The sequence below is a fragment of the Cryptomeria japonica genome, chromosome 8, assembly GCF_030272615.1.
Source record: "Cryptomeria japonica chromosome 8, Sugi_1.0, whole genome shotgun sequence".
NCBI classification, from domain to species: Eukaryota; Viridiplantae; Streptophyta; class Pinopsida; order Cupressales; family Cupressaceae; genus Cryptomeria; species Cryptomeria japonica.
The window spans coordinates 78,017,529-78,032,029 of NC_081412.1; positions in this window are offsets into that span (position 1 = coordinate 78,017,529).

The following is a 14,501-nucleotide window of genomic DNA, read 5'->3' on the forward strand; positions in this document are numbered from 1 at the left end:
AATGTTGTGTGATTTGTTATATAAGAGTTCAAGCTCAAGATTTATTTGCACCTTACTTGAGAAAAAATGGTGAGGATACAAAACATTATGGAGATCACTATGTAAGAGTTGAAGTTGAAGACTTCTTTTCTCCTTAGACAATCATTGATACTGAGTTAATAGTAAAAAATGAAAGAGATAATGTAGTTGAATGTTAACGTTGATGTATGATAGAGAGGTGAGCTTGTAAAATATTAGAGACATGAATGTCAATGAGTTGTTCTAGTTATTGAAAACTAATATTTGGTGTGTTAAATGGTGCACAAATGACTCCTTTAAATGCATGATCTATACACTAAATTAAAAGTTTTTGGCACAACACCAACACATAACAATTATGTCTAGAACTATGAGCCATAAAACATTAAAAATAAAATTTAGAAAAGGTGTATAAGATGTAAACTACAATTGTGTTGAAGGAACAAAATCACTTATGCAATCTAATTTAAAATTTAGAAAAATTATATCAAAAATATTGTCAATAATATATTGAATAAAAAAGTTCTATTAAACAAGATTTTTGTTGTTGGACGATTTTATGTCAAAACTGTTAGACAGTTCAAATAACTGGAAGACAACTGAGGGGGGGTGTGAATCAGTTGTCACATATTACTAGAACATTTAACAATTAAAAATTTAATACCGAAACCCAAAACATTAATACTGGAATGCTTAAACCAAATACCAAAATAATAGTTAAACCAATTAAGCATAAACAATAATAAGAGAATAAATACCATCCACATGACACCAAGATTTATACGTGGAAAACCCGATAAAGGGAAAAACCACTCTGGGAAGCCTACCCACAGTCAAATAATACTTATGCAGTATGTATGTGAATTACAATTGAGGGGCCTGCACTTACAGAAGGCCAACAACCTAGAGTGCATTGCTCATCACAAAAGGAGTCTCACTAACTACATAGAAATCTAAACTACAATCTAGAAGAAGGAATGAACTACAAAGATAACATCTCCTATGCCTGAGTATAGTTCCAGTTAAGCTCAATACCGGAGGACTAAATCCTCTTACATAAACCCAATTCGATCTCCAATGATTGACCAAATCCTCTGCTTGAATGATATTAAATTATTCGCACATTACATATCTATAACCCATTCCTTGACCTTATACCTATAATGATCTACAATGAGATCTTACATCATATATATAAAAACCCTCGACCATAAACAATCAGGTCGACCACCAAACAATAAACCAATTACATAATTACAAAACATGTTGGCCTTAGACCAAACAAATAATATCCAACACATAAGACATCCTAGAAACACATCGAGAGGTCCAATCCACACGTTACATTAAGCCGATCGATAACCTAGATCAACCGGGACCCAATATAGGTCCACACACTAAGGCAATGATCTACATCCACCAAGTCTCGAACATGATCACCAACAACATCGTGAATCTTCACCAAAAGATGCACCAACACCACTTATGCATATCATCAAAGATCTTCAACAAAAGCTTTGCTGATGAAACCCTCGTCGGGACCACAAGCCAAACTTCCAAGCAAACAGGATAGCATTCGATCACTAGACCAAAACCAACTGACTGAATATGAACATGAGTATCATGAATAAGCCAATTCCATAACCAAACCATACTGGAGCCTGTCGAATCATGTCGGATCCAAACCAACCAGAAACTACTCAACCTACTGGGACGAGAAGGGTGTCAGTAAAGCATCCAAACAACTAGTGTTGACATCAATGACAAAACATCAATGCAACACATAATAAAATCCTCCAAATGGCCAACAATCTCCCCCTTTGGCATTGATGGAAACACTAGATGTGAAAAATATCTAAGTACCAAGAAATGCCAAATGAGTCTCCCCCAATGGACGACAACCAACAATCTCCCACTCAAAGATATAGAAATGAAGTTCTAAAACAAAGACCAAACTCCCCCTATGAATGATATCTCCGCAAAGCTTTGAATTACATATATATATCTCCCCCTAATGTATACAAATCCTTAAGTTTTTCTTTTTCACATCAATATCTCTCCCCCTTTGACATCAATGGCAAAAATCTAACAAAAATATCAAAGTAAAAACATAAACCATTGAATCACAAAGCTGACTACTCCCCCTGAGTAGTAGTATCCCCACATCAGTGTCAAAATGAAAAATATCTCTGATAATGCATACCGAACTAATGCCAAAACGCATCTATCAATTCTCTGTCGGAGGGGCAGAAACACCTAACCTGTCTCTCAGGTATTCAAATGGTTCTTTAGGCACTTTAGTGAAAATATCTGCAATCTACTCTTTAGTGTTCACATAAATCAATCTGACTTCATTTTCTTCCACCTTCTCCTTCAAAAAGTTATACTTGATAGATATGTGCTTTGTCTTAGAGTGAAATACCAGATTCTTTGATATGTCAATAGCAGCAAAGTTATCACAGTGAATAACTATCGGTCCAGTGCAATGCACTTTGATATCCTTCAACATTTGCTTCATCCATAAAACATGTGTACAGTTAGTAGCAACAACAACATACTCAGCTTCAGCAGTAGATAAAGAAGTACATGATTGTTTCTTGATGATCCATGAAACCAACTTCTTTCCAAGAAAGAAAACTCAACCGAAAGTACTTTTCCGGTCATCAACATCTCCAACCCAATCAAAATCTGTATATGCACATAAAGTAAAGTCATCATCCTTAGGGTACCACAAATCATATTCTGATGTACCTTGCAAGTATCTAAAAATCCTTTTCACCGCACTCTCGTGATTTTCTCTAGGATCACTCTGAAATCTAGATGCAATACAAACAACATTCATTATGTCAGGCCTAGTCTGAGTCAAATAAAGTAGACCACCAATCATAGATTTGTATCTTGTAGGATTTACCGATGCAATAACATCTTTCCTTGTCAATTTCTCATTTGTAATCATAGGAGTACTTACCGGTTTAGAATCTCCCATACCAAATTTCTTCAACAATTCCCTAGCATACTTAGTTTGACAGATGAAAATACCTTTTCCAGGCTGAGTAATTTGCAAACCAAAGAAAATTTTTATTTCCCCAATCAGAGACATTTCAAATTCTTTCTCACTGGTTCAACACTTTGTTCTAGTAAAGGTGCTACCGGTTTAGTTATAATCATTTCCACCACCGGTTCCTTCTCATAAACTTTGATTTGACCTCTATTCAACTCATCCACCTTGACATTAGCACTCTCCACAATTCTCTGCAATCTCTTGTTATAACATCTATATGCCTTGTTTTCATTAGAATAACCAAGAAATATGCCTTCATCACATCTAGGATCAAATTTGCCAATAATATCATCTCTCCTAATATAACATCTACTATCAAAGATTCTGAAATACTTAACTATAGGTGTATCGCCAAACCATAATTCATAAGGTGTCTTATCGGTTTCTCCTTTGATATGTACTATGTTGAATGTATAAATTGTTGCGCTTACTGCTTCTCTCTAGTAGATATGAGGTAGAATAGCTTCCATCATCATTGTTCTAGCAACATCCAAGATAGTTATGTTCTTCCTTTCCACAACTCCATTTTGTTGAGGTGTCCGGGGAGCAGAAAATTTTCTTCGTATACCATGATTCTCACTAAATTTATTAAACTCACCGGATGTGAATTCTCCACCATGATCTTACCTCAAACATTTAATCTTCAATCTTGTCTCAGTTTCCACTTTAGCCTTAAAGATTTTAAACTTTTCAAATGTCTCAAATTTCTCCCTTAGAAAAGTAACCCACATCATTCTAGAATAATCATCAATGATTAGCATGAAATATCTATCACCTTGAAAACTTTTAACTCTAGCAGGGCCACACAAATCAGTATGAATAAGATCAAGAACATCATTAGATTTATCTTGTATACTCCTAAAAGAGGTTCTGACAAGTTTATCAGAATTCAAATGAAATATATTACCTTTTGTCTGTGCATCGATTGCAATCTCCAAACCAGATCTGTTAATGATTTTGCATTTTCCATCCTTGAACTGTAATTGAAATCCCTTATCCACCAATAGTCTTGCACTCAAAAGATTATGCCTTAAACCTTCAACATAATAAACATTGTTAGTATTGTTCTTACCATCCAATGATATAGTTCATTTTCCTTTGATCATACATGCTTCTCGTCTCCAAAGCTAACCAGACCACCATCAAATTCTTGCAAAGATAGAAACTTCCCTTTATCTCTAGTCATATGATGTGAACAACCATTGTCAATTATCCATTCATCATTGTCTTCAATTTTAGTAGCAAGTGCCTTCTCTTTAGGTACATTATCTTCCAGTGCCGAAACATCTTCCTTGATATACAAGAACACTCATTCCTTCCCATTGTTGGAACCACTAGCAGAGTCTTTTGTCGGTTCATCATCGGAATTAGTAATGCCTTCCTCATTCACTATGTAGCGTGATTTGTTTATGTTTTTCCTATACTTATATTTGTTCTCATATCCAAGGTTAGGCTTAAATGATCTTCTAACTCTTTCTTCAAATATTGAATTCCTTTAAGGACATCTAGATGCAAAATGACCAATCTTATTACATGCAAAATATTTAAAAGGTTCTTTTCCTTCATACTTACTTCCTACCGGTCTTTTAGGTACTCTTCTAGAAAATAATGCTTCAAGTTGCTCAAACTCATCATATTCTCTCTTCATATCATCCAATTCCTTTGCATATAAAGCTTTCCAATCTTGCTTACCGGTTGTTGATGCAAATGCATGAAAAGCAGGTTCAGTCTTCACAGCTCCAGAAGGTCCAAATTCTTCAAGCTCAAAAGCACATAATTTCCCAACCAAGGTATCTTGATTGGCAAATGTATTAGCCATTGTTCTCAACTCATTAATAGCAGTAGCCTTCATCTTGTAAGCCAATGGTAGGGCTCTCAAAACTTTAGAAATAATTTCATCTTCACTCAGAGTTCCACCACAATATTGAATTCCCATAACAATCTTATTTACCCTTTCCATGAATGCAGTAATCCTTTCATCTTCTTCCATCTTCAGGTTTTCATATCTCACCCGGTAACCATCAAGTTTAGTAATCTTCACTATAGGGTCACCTTCATTAAGAGTCTCCAACTTATCCCATATATCCTTTCCAGATGATTTATCGGTTAATCCCATTATTTGCTGATCAAAAAGTGCACACAAGAGAGATTCTCTTGCTCTACAATCATTCTCAATCTCCTTCTCCAAGTTTGTTGGAGGAGGACTGCCAGATGTTGGATTATGAGATGTAACACCATTCTATGTGATCGACCAAATCTCCTTACCAAGACATCTCAGATGAGTCTCCATCCGAATCTTCCATACTGTGTAATTTGTTCCATCAAGCCTAGGAAGATCTCTCTGAAAGATAGCTCCAAATGAACTAGATGAACTTGAACTATTAGTCGCCATAGGATCTTCCTCAAGTGGTTAAGCTTTCTGCGGAGAGGACCAAAGCTCTGATACCAATTGTTAGACAATTTAAATGACCGGAAGACAATTGAGAGGGGGGTGAATTAGTTGTCACAGATTACCAGAACATTTAGCAATTAAAACTTTAATACGGAAACCCAAAACATTAATACCAGAATGATTAAACCAAATACCGAAATAGTAGTTAAACCAATTAAGCATAAACAATAATCAGAGAATAAATACCATACACATGACACTAAGATTCTGCAGTAAGTATATGAATTGCAATTGAGGGGCCTGCACTTGCAGGAAAGCGAACAACCTAGAGCGCACTGCTCATCACAAAAGGAGTCTCACTGACTACATAGAAATCCAGACTACAATCCGGAAGAAGGAATGAACTACAAATATAACATCTCCTATGCCTGAGTACAGTTTCGGTTAAGCTCAATACCGGAGGACTAAATCCTCTTACATAAACCCAATTCGACCTCCAATGATCGACCAAATCCTCTGCCTGAATGATATTACATTATTCGTACATTACATATCCATATCCCATTCCTTGACCTTATACCTATGATGATCTACAATGAGATCTTACATCATATATATACAAACCCTCGACCATATACAATCAGGTCGAACACCAGACAATAAACCAATTACATAATTACAAAACATGTCGGCCTTAGACCAAACAAATAATATCCAACACATAAGACATCCTGAAAACACATCGATAGGTCCAATCCACACGTTACATTAAGTCGATCCATAACCTAGATCAATCGGGACCCAATATAGGTCCACACGCTAAGGCAATGATCTCCATCTGCCAAGTCTTGAACATGATCACCAACAACATCTTGAATCTCCACCAGAAGCTGCACCAACACCACTTATGCATATCATCAAAGATCTTCAACAAAAGCACTTCCAGTGAAACCCTCGTCAGGACCACAAGCCAAGCTTCCAAGCAAACGGGATAGCATTTGATCACTAGACCATAAGCCAAGCTTCCAAGCAAACGGGATAGCATCTGATCACTAGACCATAAGCCAAGCTTCCAAGCAAATGAGATAGCTAATGTTGACATCAATGACAAAACATCAATGCAACACATAATCAAATCCTCCAAATGGCCAACAATCTCCCCCTTTGGAATTGATGGCAACACTAGATGTGAAAAACATCTAAGTACCAAGAAATGCCAAACAAGTCTCCCCCAATGGAAGACAACCAACAATCTCCCACTCAAAGATATAGCAATGAAGTTATGAAACAAAGACCAAACTCTGCCTGTGAATGATATCCCTGTAAAGCTCTTAATTACACATATATCTCTCCCCTTAATATTGATGTATGATAGAGAGGTCAATATGAGCTTGTAAAATATTAGAGACATAAATGTCAATGAGTTGTTCTAGTTATTGAAGAATTATATTTGATGTGTTAAATGGTACACAAATGACTCCTTTAATTGCATGATCTATACACTAAATTAAAATTTTTGGGCACAACACCAACACATAACATTTATGTCTAGAATTGTGAGCCATAAAACACAAAAAATAAAATTAAGAAAAGGTGTATAAGATGTAAACTACAATTGTGTTGAAGGAACAAAATCACTTATGCAATCTAATTTAAAATTTAGAAAAATCATATAAAAAAATTTGTCAATAATATATTGAATAAAAAAGTGCTATTAAATAAGATTTTTGTTGCTGGAGGATTTTATGTCAAAATTGTATTGGTTTTTGCTACCTAATATGGGATCATGACCTTAGCCAATACCTCTTTAGGAAGGATTAAGGGGTACCATGAAATATAGGTAAATGAGTTTGACCAAAAAATGTAGTTGAATTCTGATATAAATATCATAATTTGACACATTGTAAAAAAATATTTCCTACTTGTTAGTGGATGAGCTAAAAGGGTTCTATAATGAATGCTTATAATACACAACATTTGCTAACAATTTTTCAAATGAGGTAAAAGCTAAGATCATTTAATATTAAGGAAAACTCTATAACTACGTGTATTGAATTAGAGTAATATAGAGATGGGCAACTTCCTAAAAAAATTGAATACTTCATCTCTATAAATATCAGTTAAATATAATAAATATAAAATAAATCATTCATTCCTATGAAAAATATGAATCGTTCATTCTTAAATTCATATAAACTACTGCAAAACACAAAATAATATAATTTACGTTGAAGGCGTATCCTTATTTGAAGTGAATGATCTGATTTTCCACATCAACAGTTGAAGGTCGAAGATATCCAATGCAAGACAATTGGATATATATGGGTTGTCTGTTTCTCACTTTGCTTTTTTACTCATCGTTTGAGATTCAAACTTCTACACTCTTCACAATGAAGGCATCGCGTGAATATGTCAACTTTTCACCGTTGCATCGTCGTAGTAATGAATAGTATCTATCACAGGATTGCAGTACGATATATTCATTTTCATTATTGACGCTTCCAATTGAAAAGAATGAATGGATGAAGGAATTTTAATGACGTCCATGAGACCCAATGGTTTAAGGGACCAAGATGTACGAAGCTAGCCCACTTTCAGGTTCTTTTCCATGTTGGTTCTTCTCTTATGAATCTTGAGTAATAAACTCGTTGTTTTGTGAAGCCTTGCCTCTTAAAAAAGCTCATTCAAACTGTCCACCTTTAATTCATTACCAAATTGACTATGGATATCTTCGTATGCTGCACATTCTTTAATAAAATATCATTTTGTCTCTACTGTCCTCTTGTTGCAAAAATGCACATCCTTTCTTCCCAATCTTTTTTGGGCACCTCCCATCTACCAGTTTCACATCTCAAATGGTGAGATCTTGTCCTTAGTTGTGCAATTATAATTTTGGCCTTTGTATCAATTGTAGATCTCAAGTAAACTGTTTCCCCATGTTCCCAAGTAGGATTGAATTCTTTAATATAGAAGGCTTTTTTTCTCCCTAGTTGTCTTGTCCACATGGTGCTCCTAAATTTCTCTAACACCCACTTTTTAATCTCCTCCTTGCTGCTAGGACAGTCATGTAAATTTATGTCCCACTTGTTCATCCACTTGCTATTTTGTATCTTCCAAGTCTTTTTCCTACAATTTATGTCCTCTTCAACAACCAAGTTGGGCTACTGATGTTTATCCATATTTTCTATCTTTTTTAAGTAGCATAATAGTCGAATGATTGTCGAAGCCTCAATTGGAAATATAGCCGCTTCTGCTAAAATAACTTTGTAAGCTATCATTGATTTGAATTTGAGGTTGTTGGTGATAAGATGCTTTTGAGTTATTTCTATTTGCCTCCATTTGAGATTAGGCATGTTATTCCCCCAAACTTCACATCCGTAAAGAATAATCGACACCACTAACAAACCAAAAAGAGTTTTCTTAGTCTTCCAATCCCACAACTCTGCTTTCCTACACTTGTTCTGAAGAAGGTATAAAGCTCTCCAACCCCCTTGGATCCTCTTTGATCTACATGTCTCCCAATTGAGCCTATTGTGGAAGTCAATTCCTAAGTACTTGTACTCTTCCACTACCTCCAAGGGGTTGCCCTCGAATATAAATTTGACCTGTTGTTTCTTATTTTTTAGAGAAAATATCATGACTTTGGTCTTGTTAGTATTCACTATCAATCCTACCTCTTGACAAAATAACTTGAGAGCTTTCAAATGTTCTCTTAGATCTTGTGCAGATTTTGCAATAAGAATAAGATCATTTGCATATAACAACAATTTCACCACATAACCTGCCAACTGAATACCTTCTCCATTAGTATGACTAAGACACTCTTCAAGTTTATCAATATATAAGTTGAACAACATGGGAGATAATGGACAACACGCTTGACCCCAATATCACTTCCGAAGCACTCAAATAACCCTTCTTTCGTTCTAATTTTAGCTCTAACTTGCTCATATAGTTTGTGGATAACATCTCTAAACTCCTTCGAAACCTCGAGTTCATCCATCTTGTGCCAAAGTTTATCCCTCAGAACAATATCAAAATCCTTTTTGAAATCCACGAAGCAACAAAAGGCTTCTTCCCCTTGGTTGTCCCAAACTTTTTCAATGAAGTGTCTTAAAGTGATGCAATGGTCAATGGTGGAATGTTTAGGGCGGAAACCGGCCTGCCCTTGAGCCCCTTTTCCCTCTTCTTCTACCCATTCACTAATTCTACGCTCTAGCATAGTCTCAAAAAGGTTTCCAAAGAGAGGGTTGACCATGATTGTACGGTAATTAGAAGGATTATTAATGTCTCCACTTTTGTGAAGAGGTATGACAACACTAGTTGTCCATTCAGCTGGGGAGTTGTTTTGGATAACTCTGTTAAAGATCTCCTTTATATGTGGAGCTAGGAAATCAATTCCCCACTTTAAAAATTCCATGTGTAGCTTGTCAATATCTTGTGCTTTACCACTTGCCAAATTCTTTATACCTTGTTTGATGTCTTTCACTGAGAAAAGTTCAATTGAAGTGTCAATTGTGGGTGGATTCCTCTTATCATTTGTTCTTTCATATAGGGTCTTCACATAATCTAACCACTGAGCAGCTGTGATATTATTTTCTATTTGTTTTTTCTTGTCTTGTAGCTCCTTTCAAAATCCTTTGGGGTTGTGTTTCCCCGATGCAATCAAGTCTTTCCTTGTAGAGATTACATAATTTTCTTTCTTTGATTTTATCAATTGCTTGTATATTAGCTTGTTTTCCTTGATTGAATCCTTCCCTTTAAGAGATTTTTTTTCTTCTTTGCACTCTTTACATACCAAGGGTTAGCTGGAAAAGTATTTGTGACGCAGCAGCATCCCCGGTTGATGAAAAATCTTGCATCAACCAAAAATATTTCCTTTTAGTTTTGTTCTTGTCTAGTTCTTTATGCAGTTTTTTGTGTTCTTAACGATCGGTACTGGTAGTTGCTTTCTTTTCATGGCATATATTATTTTCGGTTTCCAGGTTGGTTTATGTGCTTAATTATAGATTTTCAGTCTGTTTGGGTTCTTTTTCTGATCAGTTATTGCTTTTGGTTGACTGTTTTTGGGTTCTGGGACAATTCTTGTGCTTACCGATTGGTTTTCCTTCTTTACTGGCACGATTCTTGGCGTGTGGATCTATTTTGGGTCTTGTCCGATGTTCTTTAGCATGTGGCCAACCTTCCTACTGAACCACATCTCTTGGTTGTTATTTTTTAGAAAGATTTCTTTAATTCTTAGGGCCGACCTAGTTACACGTTTCATTTTCCTGCATGGGTAAATGTAATCTTATGAGGCCGACCCTGATATGTTTCGGTCGGTATAAATATGATATTATGTAATCATTTGTAGGGGCAGAGGAAGTAGAATTGAGATTAAGGATTTAGATTCACATTTTGTGATCCCATTGATTCTTAGAGTCCCGATGGATTATATCTGGCTGATAGTCTGCATGTAACCGGTTAACTACCGGATGTTCTTTGATGATTATATGAACTGATAACTGGATGATTGTCAGAAGTTCTAAAGCAATAATATAATCTATTTATGTGATCTTGTTATGTTTTCTTGTTGCTTTCATTGTGTTACTCTTGCTGCATGAGCCAATTGATTCTCTTTGAGGGTTTTACTAGTTATGGCTGCATCAAGTGGTATCAGAGCTAGTTATGGACTGGTTGGTGGAAGAATTATTTGTGAACATTGAGGCATTCCTTTGGATGGATAGATCGCCAATTGGAGGCAGGTTGCACGTGTGTTCAATAGATCGCCAAGGGGAGGCAATTGAAACTGGTAATTAGATCGTCGAGTTGAGGCAGTTCATCAGAGTGGAAGAGGAGATGCTGCTTAGAAGAACAAAACCCCGGTGGGTAGAGAAGATGATGGAGGACTTCAAGAATGAAGTGAGGAACAAAATATGAAATGCTTTGGCTAGTTTGCGAAGAAACCTCGAGTCAGAGGATGAATATGATGAGGTCGGTGAAGAGCTTGAAGAAGCTGAAGGATCGAAAGATGAATGAGAGGAAAGATTCCTAAGAGCAGTGGCACAAGCGAGTAAAGTTCATACAGTTGAAGTTTCTAACTTTTATGGAACGCTGAACCTGGAGGATCTGATCGATTGGATCAAAGAGTTGGAGGATTACTTCGAGTTTGAGGATGTCAAGGACCCACAAAGAGTCTGATTGACACATACTAAGTTGAAAGGGCATGTTTCCTTATGGTGGAAAGAATTGCAGAAAGATAGAGTAGAGAGTGGTGAATTGAAGATCACCTGGTGGAGACAAATGGTTGCAAGATTGAAGGCCAAGTTCATACCAGGAGACTATGAATTGGAGTTGTTCAATAAGTTGTAGAACCTAAAACAAAGAAACATGACTGTGAAGGAATATATTGAGGAATTATACAAGGTGGTGATTAGATCTAGACAGAGAAAAGGTGGTGAGGTACATAAATGGACTTGCATTTAACATTCAGGATGAGATGAGTATGTTGAGGGTTTCCACAGTTGAAGAAGCTTACTAGTATGCTTTGAAGGTTGAGGAGAAGATGAGAAGAAGACAACCGAATAGAGGGAAGGAGATATTCAAGGGACAAATGAGTGACAGTATAAAGAAATTGGTTGAGGAAGATGAATCTAAACCTAAGTGGATTAAAGAACCAGAACAAAAAAACTCAGAGGAAAGGCAATAGCAGTACCGATAGAGATTTTCCTGGCAAATGTTTCAAGTTTGGAGAAATCAGACATAGATTTTATGAATGTAAGCAAGGAATGGCAAGAAGTTATGTGACAAGGGAGGAATTGGAAGGTGAAGGTACCAAATCTAGTTGTGCACCGAAGCAAGGAGAATCCCTTATGTTCAAAAGAAAGGATAGAAGATCTACTCAGAGGAAGAGTCTTTTCCAGACTGTGTGTAAATCAGGTGGTAAGTGTTGCAAGGTTATTGTAGATAGTAGAAGTACTAAAAATTTGGTATCTGAGGAGATCATTGTGAAGCTTGGATTGAAGAGGCTTGAGAATCCTTGTCCTTATGAGGTGAGTTGGTTGCAAGATGATCAAAAGATAGAGATAAAGGAATAGTGTTTGGTGAATTTTAATATTGGGCCTTTCAGAGATGAGGTTTTGTGTGATGTTGTGTTTATGAGTACTTGTCATGTCTTGTTGGGAAAACCTTGCCAGTTTGATAGAGGAGCTATTTATTACTGTAGAAGAAACTTAGTCACTATTGAGAAGGATGGGCAAAAGTTCACATTGATTTCTTTGAAGGAGAAAGAGAAGGAGGTGAAGAATTAGAGTCCTAAGAAAATTTGCAGTACTGAGAAACCAGTGGTAGAGGTTATACCAGAAGGTTTGAAGAAAGATCTGATAGAACCAGTTGTAGAGGTTATACCAGAGGGTGACATGAGTTTGCAGAAGGATCTGACAGATCAGCTTGATGGACATATAAAACCGGATGACAAAGAGATTATGGTGACAAACCGGATGAAGTCCTGTGGTAGAAACAAATCAGAGTTGCAGAAGAAAGAGAGCAGTAAATAGAGACAATGTACAGATCTGAAGCAAAGAGAGAGAAACAAAGAGACTCAGGGGTTAGAGAACCTGGTTGAGGCACCGGAGGAGCTAAAGCAGAGGTTGGCAGATAAGGAAGATGTTTGGATCAGAAATGAGCATGTGATCTTTATTCTGAATCCTTTTAGATGTTCATGAGCTACCTCTCATGGAAGATCTTTTTCTACCTGGGTTGTCTAATGCAGGAGCATCCCCGGTCGATGAGCAATCTTGCATCAACCAAAAATATTTCCTTTTAGTTTTTTTCTTGTCTAGTTCTTTATGCAGTTTTCTATGTTCTTACCGGTTGGTACTGGTAGTTGCTTTCTTTTCATGGCAGATCTTCTTTTCAGTTTTCAGATTGGTTCATGTGCTTAATTCCAGATTTTCAGTTTGTTTGGGTTCTTTTCCGGTCAGTTATCGCTTCCGGTTGACTGTTTTTGGGTTTCGGGACAATTCTCGTGCTTACTGGTTGGTTTTCCTTCTTTACCGACGCGATTCTTGGCGTGTGGATCTATTTTGGGTCTTGTCCGATGTTCTTTGGTGTGTGGCTGACCTTCTTGTTGAACCACATCTCTTGGTTGTTATTTTACGAAAATATTTCTTTAACTTTTAGGGCCAACCTAAATACATGTTTCATTTTCCTGCATTGGTAAATGTAATCTTATGAGGCCGGCCCAGATATGTTCCAATCGGTATAAATATGATATTATGCAATCATTTGTAGGGTTAGAGGAAGTAGAATTGAGATTAAGGATTGAGATTCACATTTTGTGATCCAGTTGATTCTTAGAGTCCCGGTGGATTGTATCTGGCTGATAGCCTGCGTGTAATTGGTTAACTACCAGATGTTCTTTGATGATTATATGATGATAACCGGATGATTGTCGAAAGTTCTAAAGCAATAATATGATTTGTTTATGTGATCTTGTTATGTTTTCTTGTTGCTTTTGTTGTGTTACTCTTGTTGCATAAGCCGGTTGATTCTCTTTGAGGGTTTTACCGGTTATGGCTGCATCAATTTGATACCTTCTTCATAGGTTTATAACGCCTACACACCTTCAAAGTATTGTGTATTAATGTGATCAACATACTCCTGCACACATACTATTTTTCCCTCATGTTTACTTTGTTCCTTAAGCTATTTATTGTCAATTGCAATTGTCTTTCTAGAGCTACCTTGAAGAGCCTCTGGTTTTCTTGATTTATATGAATTTTACCTTGTGTGTTGACCTTCCTATGAGGGTGTTTGTTCTACTTTTCTTGAAGACCTTTAGTATTTATGCCAAACTTAATACAAAGAGGCATATGATCAAAATTCATCTCTATGGGACAACCTTTAATAGTGAAGTCCATCAATCTAGAAATTTAGAGCTCTAAGAACATCACATAGTCTACCACACTTTGTCCATTGTATGTTTTGCAAGTGATACCATTGGATCTCGACCAATTCCTCATGCCATTGCATATGACCATACCATATAAG